This window comes from Mobula hypostoma, chromosome 1 (assembly GCF_963921235.1).
Source record: "Mobula hypostoma chromosome 1, sMobHyp1.1, whole genome shotgun sequence".
NCBI lineage: Eukaryota > Metazoa > Chordata > Chondrichthyes > Myliobatiformes > Myliobatidae > Mobula > Mobula hypostoma.
In genome coordinates, this window is record NC_086097.1 from 229,195,007 (window position 1) to 229,206,123 (window position 11,117).

Consider the following 11,117-nt stretch of genomic DNA (forward strand, 5'->3'; position numbering starts at 1 on the left):
GAACGAGCTGCCATCTGACATGGTAAATGCGGGCTCACTCTTAAGTTTTAAGAATAAATTGGATAGGTACATGGATGGTAGAGGTCTGGAGGGTTTTAAGGTGGGGGGTTATATAGGAGGCAGGATTTGATGGTCAGCACAACATTGTGGGCCGAAGGGGCTGTAGTGCATTGTACTGTTCTATGCTCTGTTATGAACTGGAAGCAGGTCAATGGGACTAGCGGAATAATGTTTCGGCACAGACTAGAAGGGCCAAATGGCCTGTTTCTGTGCTGTAGCGTTCTATGGTTCTAAGATTCATCCTTGCGCCTCTTCTGAAGAATGCATCTTAAGCATCTTTCTCTGCAAGAGGATTTAAGATTATGGTTAGATTTTTGATCTTGCGCATGTCCTGTATTAACCCAAGGTCAATTTCTATTTTTGACCTAATTGTAACCTTTTATCTCCACCCATTTAATACCATCCATTATTTTCCTATTATCTAATTTGTTGATATCCTCTTGCTTGATAACGTAATTACACTGAACAGCAATTTTTTTTCCCCCCAAGTGTTGCTTCCTCAAATCTTTTGTGGTTATGATAGACTGCTTGAAGCTGAACAAATACAATTTCAGACTACTTATATCATGGAGGCATTTGGAGAAATAAGAAATTAACTTTTACTGAGTGTGTTAATTGCACAACGGTTTAATTGTGTAACTCTTTGCAATAGTTCAACTAAGCTAAACATGTTCTGTTGCTGACTTTTGCTTGTACTCAGTGCCCGAGGCTTCTTGCTTAAGTGTCCAAAAATCATCAGCCAGCATAGATGGATTCCAGTTGCCCTGATACCACTTCTCCATGGCCACAACATCGTGGTGAAACCTTTCACCACGCTAGTCACTAACAGCACCAAGATTTGCAGGGAAGAAGTCTAAATGGGAATGCAGAAAATGAATCTTTAGTGACGTGTTGCACTTCATGATTTTGCATGTTGTCAACCAGCTGCACATTGTTTGGTGCTCTATAGTTCCTAGAAAATTTTCAACAACATCCTTGAATGTTTTCTATGCGATTTTTTCCAGTTCCACGAGAAGATCTTTGAAATGCCTGTCATTGATTACCCGTTTGATTTGTGGACCAACAAAAATGTATTCCTTAATTTTAGCATCTGTTATTCTGAGAAACATCCATCTCAATTATCAAAATCATTCATGGAAAAAAGTTTGTGACTGGAGTCAGCAGATTCTATCCTTGCAGTCTTGAACCCAGTAATTCTGTTTTAGCTTTTGACAAATGCAAGTCTCTGACCAGATCATACAACTCAGATTAAGTTATCAAGTGAGGCTCACTCGACATAAAAGATTCAAAATCTATATCAGTATCAGTTTTTCATTTCTGGCATATGCACCATGGTTTTGTCTGCCTCCTCTAGACTCCATATCTCTGGTGGCTTCGGTACTAGTCTCCTAGCACAGCACAGGTCGCGTGGCTCAAGGGAAATTGGGGTATTCAATGGAACTCTTTTTTGCAGAGAAACCCGACACACTGGTCAGACAAAAGCAGTCTGTCACCTGATCCTTCTATTCTCGCCATATCAACCAAACAAGGAACGACATTGACTTCCGAGCATCTCCTAGCCAAGCTCTAAGATCGACAGCGCATGTTGCGCAACAAGGGTGAGAAGCTAAGGCTGTGTCTTGGTTGCTAATTTTACACCCAAACAACAGCCGTCATGCTCGTCTTTGAGAATTAAGCGTACAATCGCCACAAATACAACAAAAAGTAAAACGGCTGTAGCAACATTGGTGAGATATTTTGCTATCACAAATACTCCTGAAAAAATAATTACTTTGTCATAATGCTATCTGTGTAGAGCATGCACATCAACGTGATTGCACACCTAAAAACATGTAAATGCAATGTAGAAAGGTGTGCACGTGATTCGCTTATAGCCTTTCAAAAATCTGTCCTGCTATGCGGCATTCACCCCGCATAAGCATGCCCAGGCATACCTGGACAACATAGAAAACTTTTCAGCTTACATTGTGGGCAACATTTTAATTGTCTTGAATTATGAATTGAAATAACAAGTATAGACAATTTTTTCTTTCAAGTAGTGGGTGATAAGGAAATTTCATGGTGATTTTCATGATCAGCAGCCCAAAATCCGTAAGATACGCCCAAAAGTATTCAGGAAGCAAAATCTTTGCTGTCCAGTGTTATTTCGTATGTAAGGTATGACACCTCATTTTACAAGATCCTTTGGGTTCCTGATGACTCCACCATCCTCTTTTTGTTATGTCTTTGGGTTCTTTTATGGCATTACCAAATCGTTTTCAAATTTTTTAGCCATTATTTCCTTTTCCTCTCTCCTCTGTAATCTGCATTTTGTTAGCTATAGTACAAAAACAACTTAACTTCAATCCCCATCTTTAAATATTTATTGAACGTAAGAGTCCCTTATTGAAGTGCATCTATGCTACACCCAAACTCTGACCTCTTAAAGCTTCTCATTGTTCATTTACTATTTTACCTGCTAATCTGCGTTTCCAATCCACCTGGGCCAGATCCCTTTTCAGCTCATTGAAATTAGCCTTCCAGTTGAATATCTTCACCTTTGCTTGTTCCTTGTCCCTTTCCATAACTACTCTAAACTTAAGACATAAACAATTAGATTGGACTGAAGAGGTGGAATGTTGTCATGGTTCAAGAATACTGGACTGTTTCCTACCCAACTTCATCAATGGAGGAAGAAACTTTGAATATATTATTTCAAAATGTTTTTCAGCAAATAGTTCTTAAGCCAATGAAGAATTGTGGATTGGCAAGGATCTGAATTGTAATTATAATCCATCAGTTAAACTGGTAAAGTTTGTGGATGACACCACTGTCATTGAACTAATCACCAGAGGCGACAAATCCAAGTAGTCCTAGGAAGTGAACAAGCTAGTGGCCTGATGCACCCACAATAACTTGCAGCTGAATACCCTCAAAACTATGGAGATGCATATCAACTTCCGGAGATGTACGTCTCCTCTCCACCCACCATCAACTGCTCTACATTTAGCACCATTTCAACATTCAGGTTCCTGGGCATCATCACTTTGCAGGATTGCATTCATGTGGGGGAACCATATCTCCTTCAGAAACAGAAAGGACCGGCAGAGGATGTACTTCTTGGAGTAGTTGGTAAAATTCCATCCTACCCAGAACATACGGTTGCAATTTTCCACTGCCATCATAGACAGCATCTTCACAACAACCATCACTGTCTGTTTTGGTGCAGCATCCTCTCGCAATATACAAAAACTACAATGAACTGTCAGGTCAGCAGAAGTAATTGGCTGCAGTCTACCATTTCTGCAGGACTTGTATGTGGCCAAGACAAAGAAGTGGACAGAAAAATTCATTGCGGATACTCCCCACCCTGCAAAATGCCTTTTCCAAAAGCTCGCTTCTGCAAAGTACTATAAATGCTATCAAAACAAAAACTTGTTTTTCCCGATCTTAAAAGTTTAAGATTCCCTCAGGCAATTAATTTGATCAGCAATTCTAGTTAACCCCTTTCCCCACTACTTATTACCCCCATCACTGCATTGTGGACAATTTAAACCACTTTTTAAAATATTGTTTACATTGTAAAGGCATGCCGGTATTTTAATTACATATATTTATATACAATTCTTTATAATTGTTTTTTGTTGCATGCCACACCCTGAGATCAATCACGCCAGTTAATCCTTGATAAAGCAAGATGAAAAATTCTCTGATCTAATCAACGATCAGTGCTTATTAATCAGAGAATACTTTGAATCTTGATAGTGGAAACACTTAGCTCTTTGGAGACTGAAAAATTGCCATTAAATCGGAGGGTCTTAGAAACATTCGTCTAGCTAGTAGGGGATGGATGCAGTATGACTAGCCCAATGCTTTCATTTAGAACCTAGACATAGCATCAGACAGTCAAGAATCATACAGCACAAAAATGCTTTCATAATTTAATTCAAGTTTCAGGAAACACATGCAACAGCATAGTTTGGCAGAGTTGAACTTCAAACATGCACAACTGATTTATTCCAAGAATGGTAATCCAAGAAAAGGAACAAACAGTACTTTTATGCTTATAAAATCAAATTTAAGAATACAATTGGCTGTTCAAATAATTTGTCAGAAACAAAAAGTCACATGAATTTATATGGATCACTCAAAACTACTCATTTTGTTCCCAGACCTTACATGTAAATTAAACGCTCAATTACTTGCTCAGACAGTTTCAGATTGTGTTTGCCAAGTCTTCAACAGAGGCTGCTTTCATGAATGATATCTAATAAATGGGCTAGCATGACAAATTAAAACCAGCATTTAAAAAAATTTCATATATGCCAAGTAGCTCAAGTAAAGCATTGCAATTATATATCAGCAACTGAAACATGATTGAGTTCACTGTGAAATTTGAAAAAGAGAAGCCGAAATCCGATGTGTTGGTATTTCAGGGGAGTAAAGGAAATTACAGTGGCATGAGAGAGGAACTGGCCAAAGCTGACTGGAAAGGGACACTAGCGGGAAGGACGGCAGAACAGCAGTGGCTGGAGTTTATGCGAGAAGTGAGGAAGGTGCAAGACAGGTATATTCCAAAAAAGAAGAAATTTTCGAATGGAAAAAGGATGCAACCGTGGCTGACAAGAGAAGTCAAAGCTGAAGTTAAAGCAAAGGAGAGGGCATACAAGGAAGCAAAAATTAGTGGAAAGACAGAGGATTGGGAAGTTTTTAAAAGCTTACAAAAGGAAACTAAGGTGGTCATTAAGAGGGAAAAGATGAACTATGAAAGGAAGCTAGCAAATAATATCAAAGAGGATACTTAAGCTTTTTCAAGTATATAAGGAGTAAAAGACAGGTGAGAGTAGACACAGGACCGACAGAAAATGATGCTGGAGAAATTGTAATGGGAGATAAGGAGATGGCAGAGGAACTGAACGAGTATTTTGCATCAGTCTTCAATGAGGAAGACATCAGCAGTATACCGGACACTCAAGGTTGGCAGGGAAGAGAAGTGTGCGCAGTCACAATTATGACAGAGTAAGTACTCAGGAAGCTGAATAGTCTAAAGGTAGATAAATCTCCCAGACCAGATGGAATGCATCCTCATGTTCTGAAGGAAGTAGCTGTGGAGGCTGCAGAGGCATTAGCGATGATCTTTCAAAAGTCGATAGATTCTGGCATGGTTCCGGAAGACTGGAAGACTGCAAATGTCACTCCGCTATTTAAGAAGGGGGCAAGGAAGCAAAAAGGAAATTATAGACCTGTTAGCTTGACGTCGGTGGTTGGGAAGTTGTTGGAGTCGATTGTCAAGGATGAGGTTACAGAGTACCTGGAGGCATATGACAAGATAGGCAGAACTCAGCGTGGATTCCTTAAAGGAAAATCCTGCCTGACAAACCTATTACAATTTTTTGAGGAAATTACCAGTAGGCTGGACAAGGGAGATGCAGTGGATGTTGTATATTTGGATTTTCAGAAGGCCTTTGACAAGGTGCCACACATAAGGCTACTTAACAAGATAAGAGCCCATGGAATTATGGGAAAGTTACATACATGGATAGAGCTTTGGCTGATTGGCAGGAAACAGAGTGGGAATAAAGGAATCCTATTCTGGTTGGCTGCCAGTTACCAGTGGTGTTCCACAGGGGTCCGTGTTGGAGCCGCTTCTTTTTACGTTGTACATCAATGATTTGGATTATGGAATAGATGGCTTTGTGGCTAAGTTTGCTGATGATACAAAGATAGGTGGAGGGGCCGGTAGTGCTGAGGAAACAGAGTCTGCAGGGAGACTTGGATAGATTGGAAGAATGGGCAAAGAAGTGGCAAATGAAATACAATGTTGGAAAGTGTATGATTACGCACTTTGGCAGAAGAAATAAATCGGCAGACTATTATTTAAATGGGGAAAGAATTCAAAGTTCTGAGATACAACGGGACTTGGGAGTCCTCGTACAGGATACCCTTAAAGTTAACCTCCAGGTTGAGTCGGTGGTGAAGGCGGCGAGTGCAAAGTCAGCATTCATTTCTAGAGGAATAGAGTATAGGAGCAGGGATGTGATGTTGAGGCTCTATAAGGCACTGGTGAGACCTCACTTGGAGTACTGTGGGCAGTGTTGGGCTCCTTATTTAAGAAAGGATGTGCTGACGTTGGAGACGGTACAGAGAAGATTCACTAGAATGATTCCAGGAATGAGAGGGTTAACATATGAGGAACGTTTGCCCGCTCTTGGACTGTATTCCTTGGGAGTTTAGAAGAATGAGGGGAGACCTCATAGAAACATTTCGAATGTTGAAAGGCATGGACACAGTGGATGTGGCAAAGTTGTTTCCCATGATGGGGGAGTCTGGTATGAAAGGGCATGACTTAAGGACTGAAGGGCGCCCATTCAGAACACAAATGCAAAGAAATTTTTTTAGCCAGAGTGTGGTGAATCTATGGAATTTGTTGCCACGGGCGGCAGAGGAGGCCAAGTCATTGGGTGTATTTAAGGCAGAGATTGATAGGTATCTGAGTAGCCAGTGCATCAAAGGTTATGGTGAGAAGGCGGGGGAGTGGGACTAAATGGGAGAATGGATCAACTCATGATAAAATGGCGGAGCAGACTCGATGGGCCGAATGGCTGACATCTGCTACTTTGTTTTATGGTCTTATGGTCTAATAATTAGCCAACATATCACCTCCGGAGATGGTTAACCCAAGTTCACTTTTCCACCATATCCTTTGTGTTATATGCTGAGTGCATGCATCATCTAACTTCATGTTCATGTTCCTGATCTCCGAGATCAAATTGCATTATACATTCCCTCATGCTGTCAGGGAAGGGTTTCTACTTGTGAGGTGGTTGCACTGTAAAATATATACAATGCCCTTGCATGGATAAAGGAAACAACTACATTTTACATATTAAAAAAGGGGGGGGGGGAATGGAGTGGTTTGAATGGGGATAAATAATTAAAATGCAGTGAATCAGATTTAGAAAGCCAGGAAGTACCAATAAGAGAACCATAATGGCAAGTGCATCAAGCTGAAATTACACTGAAACAATCAAATAGAACCTTTGAGAGGACAGATAACAATGGACACACACAAGATTTTGAATTAACTCAACCTTGAAGATAGAGGTGTGCATTTTTTTTAAATGACAAAAGTAGTACTTTGAGGTGAAGGGGAGGAGACAAATGTAGATTGTGGCAACAGTGAGAGAACCAGGGGCTGCAGGCAATAAAATCATTTCACTTTCATCTTGAACCTATCCTACTTGGTTGGAAACTACAATTACAGGTTAACCTCTGCCAATTCTTTCTGCAAAGCAACATGTTCAAAGGCTAGAATGCCTACAACGACTTATGTCAGTCACAAGTCTAATATGGTCAGGGCAAATGCATAGGTCACATGATAAATGGGGCCAGCAGATCAATTTCTATTTGAAGCTTGGCAAAGCTTGCCAAGTTCTCACAGTAGAGTGTTGCCCGAGTTGGAAGCAACTATCCAAAAGAAAATTTAAACATGGAACCTCTTCAGTACAGATCAGAATGGGAAATTGAAGCGGTGGGGGGGGGTAGTGAAAAATTACCAGAAGTTGGAGGAATCAATGTTCATTGATTGTGAAATCTTTTGGCAGATGGAAAGAAGGTGCTCGACAAAGCAATCCCACAATGTCAGGTCTCACTAATGTAGAGTAAGCAGCCTCAGGAGCACCAGATGCAATAAACAACCCCAGATTAGCAGGTGAAGTGTTTCCTCAACTGGAAGGAATGTTTGAAGCTCTGAATGGAGGTGAATCTGGTCTTGCTTCACAACCAAAACTTTCTACCCCAAGCAACTTCCTAGTAAACTTCCTTTGTACCATCTCCGGTGCAATCACATCTTTCTTATAGTATGGTATGCACATAATACTCCAGCTATCGCTTACTCAAAAACAGAACCCTGATCATGATTTATTATTCTATGCCCTATTTCATGAAGGCTGGCATTCTATATACAGCACTTATCCACCATGTTTACTGACTTGTATAGGAGGGCTCTCTTCCTCAATAATCTAAGGTTCTTCAAATAATTGTGTATCAAAATATAGTACCTCATACTTAATTCTATCTCCCACTGTTCTGCCCAATTTACCCAAATATTGATGATACCAAAGGATTCAAGTTGCTTCCCTTGGAAGGGCTGATGGGTCCTGATGCTCTCGAAGATGTTAATCGAAATTCTAAGATTTATGGATTGGACTTGCTTTCTACGGTGCATCTATAAAAATTAGTGAGGGTTTTAGGGGACAGGCCAAATTTCTTTAGTTTTCTCAGGAAGTAAAGGTGCTGGTGGGCCTTCTTGGCAGTAGACTCTGCTTGGCTGGACCAAGTCAGGTCATTTGTGATATTGACCCCGAGGAACTTAAAGCTTTTGACCTGTTCCACTTGCGCACCACCGATGTAAATTGGGTTGTGCGGTCCTAAATAGTCCTTGAAATAGCCTGAATTGTAACCCTGGCCTTCTCACAATGTCATTCACCAGTGCTTTGCAAAATTTATCTTCAGTTTCAAGAACAACACAAAATACTTAAAGACACAAGTTATGAAAACCAATCATAACAACCTTGAGATCCAAATTTGTCATCTTCCAATCACCTGTCCTTACCGAAGAATTCAATCAAACTTTCAACTGTTCCACATCCAAAAGCCTTTACAAATCAAGCCTTAATAATTTTTCATCTCAACTATTTACCTTATTGACCTTAAAAAAACACAATTACATTAAATTTTCCATCTTCAAATTTTATTTGTGCTCAACTCTGTTCAAATAACAGGATTATAAACTTAAATTGAACTCAGCTCTGTTGTTTCTTGTTTAGGTTTCAGAAATCATCTTGTGTTCCAATACCCAATTGTATTGTGCCACCACTCTTAAGTGGTTACTGGCCTTTGAGCTTCTGCAGTCAAGGTATATGGAAGACACTGTAGAATCAGATGCTGCCAATCTTCGTGCTGGCCAGGGAACAGCCCTGAATTCCCTATTTCAGAGCTGAATGAACTGCCCAGCACAAAGCCTGTGCACAGTAGGCAATTCATTGCTCCAACAGCACAAAACAAATGCAGGCATTTGCTCCAGGTTCCCAGTAGATCAAGTAGATGTCCTTCTAATTACACATGGGATATTTTCCTGGGGATGCTTGGACTGCAGAATAAGAATACTGATGATCACCTTCCCTAAATATCACAATGCTGTTATCTGGTATATTAATCATCTACTATAAAGCCAATTTTTTTTACCTCATTGAATTTTAATATCATTGCATTTAACTTTCACTTCAAATTAGAAAGACCCCTCAATCAGAATCCGATTAGTAGAAAAATCTGTATCCCAATAGAGAATTCAAAACTCTTTATTAACTGGAGTATAATATGTTTTAACTACTCTTAATACCTAAATAATTACCTGCTACAGACAAATGGATGGCCAAAGGGCAGATTCCAACGATCAACCTGAAACATTAACAGTTTTTCTCTTCACTGGAGCTGCCTGAACTGTTAACTATTCCTAGCATTTTTGCTAAATCCTTTGATTTAATACTTTTCTATAAATACACTTGGAAACTTAAAAGCTTTGTAATGGATGCCATTTTTTTTAAACAGGGACCTCAATCTGTCATATGAATGGCATGAGGAAGGCCCAACATTTATACTGATATATTTTCACAAATGGTTTCTGTCAAATCTTAGTTTGGATGAAGAATGTGACAGCCAATGGTTTTGGAACCCAAAGGTATTCCGTTAAGAATGAACCAAGTCTATGTGCAAGTTGCCACCCAAAAAAAATTCAAGCAAAGGAGCATAAATCATCCTGTTTGCCATCTGAGAAATACTGATTGATATGCATACGGAAAATGCTAACTGAGCTGCTGTTAAGGTTGAAGGTACTAAAACAGAACCAAGAAAGCCAATATGAAAAGAAAGGTTAAAACATGTTCTTGATTCGGATTTGGGAAATACTAGCTACTAACAACATAATTTAGGGAGGGAACCTCTTGATTTCATTTAACATGAAACTGTTGGGATTGGGAATGGGAATGACTTTATTTCTTACATTCTTCACATACACGAGTAGTAAGAATCTTTACATCTCTGTCTAAATGTGCAATCATAGTAATTTATAAAAATTTACAATAAATAGAACAGTCAACTTAATAGAGTACACTCAAATCAGCTTGAGTTCATCAGTCTGATGGCCTAGTGGAAGTAGTTGTCCCGGAACCTGCTGGTCCTGGCTTTTATGCTGCTGTACCGTTTCCCAGATGGTAGCAGCTGGAATAGATTGCGGTTGGGGTGACTTAGGTCCCCAGTGATCCCTCAGACTCCCCCACCCCCCCCACACCTGTATTTGTAAATGTCCTGAATCATGGGAAGTTCACAACTACAGGTGCACTGGGCTGTCATACTCAACATTTCCCTACTAATTATGGGAGGAAAACATTAGAATACTCTGTCACAAGGTGCATATAAATCACAATAAATTGACCTTAAAATGAAATGCAAACTAATGGTCATGATACACAATGAAGTAAAAATCTGGTTGGGGAAAATGAGGTGGGAAAAACAAGCATCTGGCAAATGGCTCATAGCAAAAGAATGGGGATAGGAGATGAGTGTTAGACATGAAAAGCCGACAACTATTGGATTTTCCTTTAACAGGGTCCAAAGCCAGCTATTTAAGTAATGGAAATTTGCCCTTACAGAATCCACAACTCATGACTAAAAATAATACACAGAATAAAATCCATTAGTGGAATTTGTGAAGTTTTTCCAAATTTCATTTCTACATGTGGCTCTGTATTTATGGGAAGAGTACAAACTGTTTTCCAGGAATGCAAGCCTCCTCCTCCCAGTTATCCAGCAATCCCCTGTACTTTACAGTATTGTGAAGTTCCCACTACAATTCTGATGCAGACACTGCCTGTTGCTAATAGTGAATACACCAGAAAGTACATGTCAAGTTTCAGAATTAACATGGACAACCCAGAAATAATTTGTATTTTCACAGTTTGTGGTCTTTTGCACACTGATTCAATGCGCTCAGTTGGTGCAGTCTTTTGTAAGATTCTATT

At 39.7% G+C, this 11,117-nt stretch overlaps 1 protein-coding gene across 4 annotated transcripts in view; it reads right to left on the reverse strand.

Moving 5' to 3' along the window:
* tpd52 (tumor protein D52) overlaps positions 1–11,117 on the reverse strand; it is a 213,670-nt gene that overhangs the window by 168,440 nt on the left and 34,113 nt on the right. The window lies entirely within an intron of this gene.